This window comes from Cucumis sativus, chromosome 7, assembly GCF_000004075.3.
Source record: "Cucumis sativus cultivar 9930 chromosome 7, Cucumber_9930_V3, whole genome shotgun sequence".
Taxonomy (NCBI): Eukaryota; Viridiplantae; Streptophyta; class Magnoliopsida; order Cucurbitales; family Cucurbitaceae; genus Cucumis; species Cucumis sativus.
Genome location: NC_026661.2, coordinates 8,450,027 through 8,456,458, shown reverse-complemented (window position 1 = coordinate 8,456,458; position 6,432 = coordinate 8,450,027). Strand labels below are relative to the sequence as shown.

The 6,432-nt window shown below is 33.3% G+C and overlaps 1 long non-coding RNA gene across 1 annotated transcript; it reads right to left on the bottom strand.

Moving 5' to 3' along the window:
* Positions 1-3,721: 3,721 nt before the first annotated feature.
* On the bottom strand, positions 3,722-5,774 carry LOC116405071. Its single transcript, XR_004218134.1, has 2 exons — positions 5,446-5,774; positions 3,722-4,115 (listed from the first exon to the last, which is right to left on the bottom strand). It is a non-coding gene; the product is annotated as an uncharacterized LOC116405071 (long non-coding RNA).
* Between the last annotated feature and the right edge of the window lie 658 nt (positions 5,775-6,432).

Here is a 6,432-nt window from a genome sequence, read left to right as displayed (position 1 = left end):
ATTTTTTTAGTTTTTTTTTTTTTTTTGTAAAAATAATGATTTGATTTGTTTGTTTTTAAGTATTGGGTTTGGCAAGATGTGGTTATCTTTTTTTTTAGAAAAGTGAGACTCAAAGCCTATAAAAGAAACCTATTTCATTTATTTAGAAATTCTCACTTATAAACATTTTAAGTTTTAGTGTGATTACTCTAATTAAATTCCTTCTGTATTATCTAGTTGGAGAGTGGATAAAAAGTATGAGTGGTTAAAAACTTTGAGAATGTGTTCTTATAATGGGGTCTCTCATGAGAGAGTGTTCTTGTAATCGGGGTCGGGCTTTGAGACTCAAATTAACTACCAAATAGGCAAGACTATGGTTTGGTATTTTTATAAGTTAATTTTGGGTCGAGCATTGTGGACTTTCCATATACGTTTAAAATTTTAAGTGAGAATAAATTATTGCTAGGATTTGAGTAAATAGACGATGGGCCTTTCATTTTGGGCCATAGAGTACAATTTTCGAAATGGATCCAAACGAAGGAAAGTCACTCATTGTGTGTGTGAACCTGATAAAGCCACGTAGGTTGAAGTTGCATAGACCAATTCTTTCGATCGTGTTGTTGGTTATCATACTTGTATCTTTAAAGTAGTTTGAACGAAAATGGACGATTCGAGACACAAATAGCACTACACCAAAATGAACTTTTAATAGCCCATTATTTTAAATGGGATGTGGAAAAGAACAACAAAGAAAAAGCGGGAAATAAATATTTAAGTTCCCTCTAAATATTTTCCCCCATTTTCGGCCTCTTTCAATCTAATTCATTTTGCTCTCTAGTGCGCTCTAGCACGACTGCTAAAGCCACGTTGAAACCCAACACGACGACTGCGATACCCTGCCTCTCACGATTGTTTCACAACAACATGCTGATCTCTCACCGTCGTCCACATTGGTTTTGCTTAGGGTTCGTCGTCTACCAGCCCATCCTCTGCTACTGTTAGACACTTGAAGCTAATGATTCAAGGTTAGTCTTTCTTCTTCCTTTCTTCTACCTCGTTTTTATGGTAAGTGCATTGAATGGAATATCACAGTATATAAACTCTTTTCACCATTCCAAACTCTGAAATATAACTATGTTGACCCAAATAATTTATCCACCATACTGTAGATCTTAAGTTCCACATCCTCTAACAACCTCTGCTTACTATCTCTTTGCATCAACAACAATGTAAATACCTTCCAACTTCTATGCTCTCCTCGGTTATTGTCTCTTAATTTATGGGTAAGCTATTTTTCTATAGAAAAGTAGTTGGTGTGAAACAACCAATGGTCTGCATCAACTTCTATTTCATGAGCTTCGTAAACAAGTTTGGCATCAATACAATGTACTTTGGCTTTGACTTTATCTGTTTTCTTGTTGTACTGTATGTAGTTCAATTTTTGTCCTTTCGTGAATGCTGATTGTTCATATTTGTAGCATTAGATGGAAGAAGGAATTGTAGGGACATTAATAAAGAACCTTGTGACGTCATTTTTTTTTAACTATCTAATTGAATAAATTGTAATGTTGGACAAGTAGAGTGCTTAGAATTAAATTTCTAATAATGATCCGCCAACTATTTAAGTCAAACAAGAACTGGATTTTACAACTTCAACTTTTATACACTACTTCTAACTTCATGGGACAAACACACCCTACAAACTCATACTAACATACAAATTATGGAGAGATTATGAAATTCTATATTTAAGAGTTTGGTAACAATTTTTTATTCCACTTGGGACGTAGTTGAAAACCTATTTCGAGATAGATACATTTTAATATTTTTTATATCTTTCGAGATAAGATATAAAATATTATTAAAATTAAGGTGATTCATTTTTTTATCTTTTATACATTTTTTTTTTATTTCACAAATGTATTTTTTTTGTTCTTGATGTATGATAATTTTATAAATTTTATTTGTTGACTTTTTTTTTTTAATTCTAATAACCGATAAGAAGTATATGTGTTATGGATTATTTAAACTTTTAATTATTTTTATTAATAAATAATATTAAAAGAATAGGAATTATTATTATTGCCTTTTATACAAAACCCTCTCCCGTCAAAGTTGGGGAATTGACAAAAATAGGCCAAAAATGGGGTAGATAAAGATTTTTAGGATTGATTGTAAAAAAGTTGACATTTAGGATAAATTAGAAGTGAAATGACGAAAATACCCTCATTTAATTTCCTCCTTCCTCTTTTCTTTTTCCTTCCTTCAACTTTTGGTGCCTCCGGTGAATGCTTCTTCTCTTCCATCCATTTCTTTTCCACTTCCATCAATTTCTTCTCCAAGACTCTCCACTATTAATCCTCTAGGCTTGTAAACTGATTGAACTTTTCTTTAATCCCTTTTAGCCTATCTCGTACACATTTCGCACCTATCTCATACACATCTCGTACACATCTCGCACCTATTTCGTACACATCTCGCACCTATCTCATACACATCTCGCACCTATCTCGTACACATCTCGCACCTATCTCGTACACATCTCGCACTTATCTCGTACACATCTCACACCTATCTTGCACATTTCAAAACTTTTACTATTAATTTCAAAATCAAATTGTTATCCCTCCTGTCTCGTACACATCTCGCACCTATCTAGTAAGGGTTGGAATAATACATTAAAGATAATGAAAGAACAAAATTCTTCTCAATTACATCGATTATAGCATCTATATCACAAATGATCAACTTCAAGAATACAATTAAATGGTTCGACATAAGTTCAAATAAATACAAAACAATAACTCCAGTTTCTGTAATGCCTACCCTAAAGCTAATTACACCATGTGTGTCCATATCTTTTGCTTTTAATAAGCCATCAAGCGTTGTTTGATACTTGCTTTCCACTAGTTGTCCAATCTTCAACTAGAGCAGCCAAATTTCCTACCTGGTATACATAAGTAACATATAAGCAATAAAAATGAGGAAAAAAATCTATGGAGAAATCCGATAAATTAACTAGGAAAAGTCTATATTGTCCTAGAATGCCCATGTTTCTTGCTTGGAGGAATCCGGTTCAGAGGATGAGACATCGGTGAGGGTTAAGCCTTTGGAGAAGGACATGTGTGGGAGAAGTAGGCTTGTGTTCTTTAGAGGGGTTGCTACTGTTGTTACTAAGTTGTTCAATATTGTGGAACTCGATGTTGCAGTGTTTGGAAAGAAGGATTATCAGGCGGATGGTGAGTCTTTGTAAGAATGTGAATGATTTTGATTTTCATATTTGTTTTGAGCTCAAAATTCATTGTTATTCATTTGAATTCCTAGCTTGATAACTTAATTCTATTATTTATGAATTTAATTTGCATCACTCTAGCTAGGGGCACCAATTAATTTTGAAAGAAGCCTCATGCTATCTAATATGGTATCAAATCCTTAAACTAAAATGAATATTCAACTCATTAAAAAAATTAAATTTTGATCCAATAATAGTGAACCCAAAAGGGTACTATCTTGAAAATGGTCCATAAAATAGTGCATAAATGAATAAACAAATAAGAGATGAATCAAATATCCATGTTTTCTCCATAGATTTTTTTCCTCATTTTTATTGCTTATATGTTACTTATGTATACCAGGTAGGAAATTTGGCTGCTCTAGTTAAAGATTGGACAACTAGTGGAAAGCAAGTATCAAACAACGCGTGATGCCTTATTGAAAGCAAAAGATATGGACACACATGGTGTAATTAGCTTTAGGGTAGGCATTACAAAAATTGGAGTTACTGTTTTGTATTTCTTTGAACTTATGCTGAACCATTTAATTGTATTCTTGAAGTTGATCATTTGTGATATAGAGGCTATAACCGATGTGATTGAGAAGAACAAAGTAAAAACTCATTTTCTAAAATGAACAAAGTAAAAACCATAAAAAAAAAAAAAAAAACTCAACAATACACGTTAAGTGAACTGAACAATGTATCTATCTGACTCATGTAACTAAACTCAACAAAGTAGTGTTGCTCTGACTAAGCTGTAGATACTTATATTTGATCTCGCTCTCAAAGACTCGTCTAGACTTGTCGAAGTAGAGTCATTCCCTGATTGTCTCCCCCTCAAGAAATGTAATATAAAAAAGCTCTGCAACAATGAAAAGAATCACTATAAATACACATCAATTGATACAACTCACTAGGACAAAATAAAGAGCATCAAGGAAAAACAAGTAATTATAATAAATAAAACAAGAAAAGAAAAATAAAATCAGGAAAATGGGAAAAAGTTAGAAAGCAACATAAAGGTTTCACTAGGAGGATTCCATGAAGATTTCCTTGTTGCAGCACCATCACATGAGAGTATTACAACATATGAGTATTTCAACTTCTTTGGCTTGTGTCTTTCCATGAAGAGCAGCAAACAAAGGACCATCCTTAAAGCCAATTCCCCCAAGACGCAATATTGGAATCTTTCCAAGAAGGCCTTCATAAAAGAGACACTTTGCACTCCTCAAATCCAAAAAGTAGATTGACATTTACTCTTCAAACCCTTCGGCATTGATCCATTTCTTTTCTTCCACCAAAATTATCTTAGCAGCATCTTAAGAAAAAGAAATCGCAATGAAGTGCCAACCCTATATATAATGTTCGTTTAGGTTGCAAAACAGAACGTACCTAGTAGGAAAAAATGAAGGAAAAAAACTATGGAAAAAACTGATAAAGTATTGTTTATTTCATTTTCTAAAGTATTGAGTATTGACTTATGCTTAATTCTAATTCAAATAAAGCATTCACTGTTTTTTCTTCCCCTATCATGTGGGTTTGTTGGCTAATCTACAGTTTTGTGAATTTGAATGAAAAGTTATTGATGTTTTTCAGCATTTCCTCCGAATACCAATTCCATCCATCATCATTCTTCTATGTATAATAAATCTCCAACAGTAAAATGGAAGCAATAGAGAATGTTGAGCGTTTTGATATATAGTCTAAGAAACTATTTACTTGTAACAATTAAGAGCAAATCGACAATTAAAGAGTGATCTAAGAAAAGTTTGATTATGATAAGTCATCATCTCAAAGTAATAATTTGCTTAGCCTAACAACTACCCATATCCAATGCTAGATTTCTCCCAACTAAAATATCAAACTTCCAGTACACACTAAGAACACATCCAAATGAGATACATCAAATCCAAAACACTACTAAATCACCATTAATTGAAAGGATCATCGAGAAACAAAACAAGGTATATTATACACAAAATGGGTAAGTCCCATGTACCAATCATATCAAAGCTTTGATTGAATCTAAAGCAGATAAGTACAATATATGACCAAACAAACAAAACCCAGAAGAAAAACAAAAAGCAAAGGAAACGAAGAAACATCAAGATCAAAAAGAAAAATCACATTGGGTTATCGATCACATATGAGTTCAGAAAGAAATGAAGTGCAATTGAATTGATTCAACTGACCTGCTTGAAGATCTCTCGAACCCTTGTGAAGATGAAGGGTGAAGGAGAGAGAAATGATTAGGAAATGCAAGAAATCGGAATGGGGGAAGGACAAGGCCGCAAAGTTGGCTAAAAAGAAAGATATAGAAATTGTTGACACACAATCCATAAGACCCAGACTTTAGTTTCAGTGAAATTGTTGTTGTTGTCCAAGTCGCCCAATAGATGTCGTTGCTACCCAAGTCACCGCCACTCCATCTGATCGATTGTCTCCGTTTGTTGGTTGGGATTTGTTATCTCTGTAAATGGAGTCACCTGCGAGCAACATAATATGTGTTGCGTGAGGAGAAATTGTGGGTTTCAAAATTTTAGAGCTTTTTTAAACTAAAGGGTAATTTAGATATTTCACATACCCATTTGTCCCAAAACTCTTCTTTTTAAAATTTGGTCTCAAAAGTCTTAAATGTGGTCAAATTTGTACTCTTCTTGGCGATTCCCCGTCAAATTTCTTCCCCATCCTTCTTGGGGAATTGACAAAAATAGGCAAAATATGAGGTAGATAAAGATTTTTAGGATTGATTGTAAAAAAGTTGACATTTAGGACAAATTAGAGGTGAAATGACGAAAATACTCTCATTTAATTTCCTCCTTCCTCTTTTCTTTTTCCTTCCTTCAACTTTTGGTGCCTACGTTTCTTCTCTTCCATCCATTTCTTCTCCACTATTAATCCTCTAGGCTTGTAAACTGATTGAACTTTTCTTTAATCCCTCTTAGCCTATCTCGTACACATCTCGCACCTATCTCATACACATCTTTGTGAATGTTCCACAATGAAATCACCGAAACTATCATTGTTTTTGTAGTTTTGTGAATGAAAAATGGGAAAGGAAGAAAAAAGAAATCAAAGGTTTTGTGATAATGAGGAAAAATGGAATACGCACAGGGAGAGATGAGAGAAAAATGAAATATTCTTTTTGGAAGTGAGAAAATGGAGGAAGAAGAAGAAGG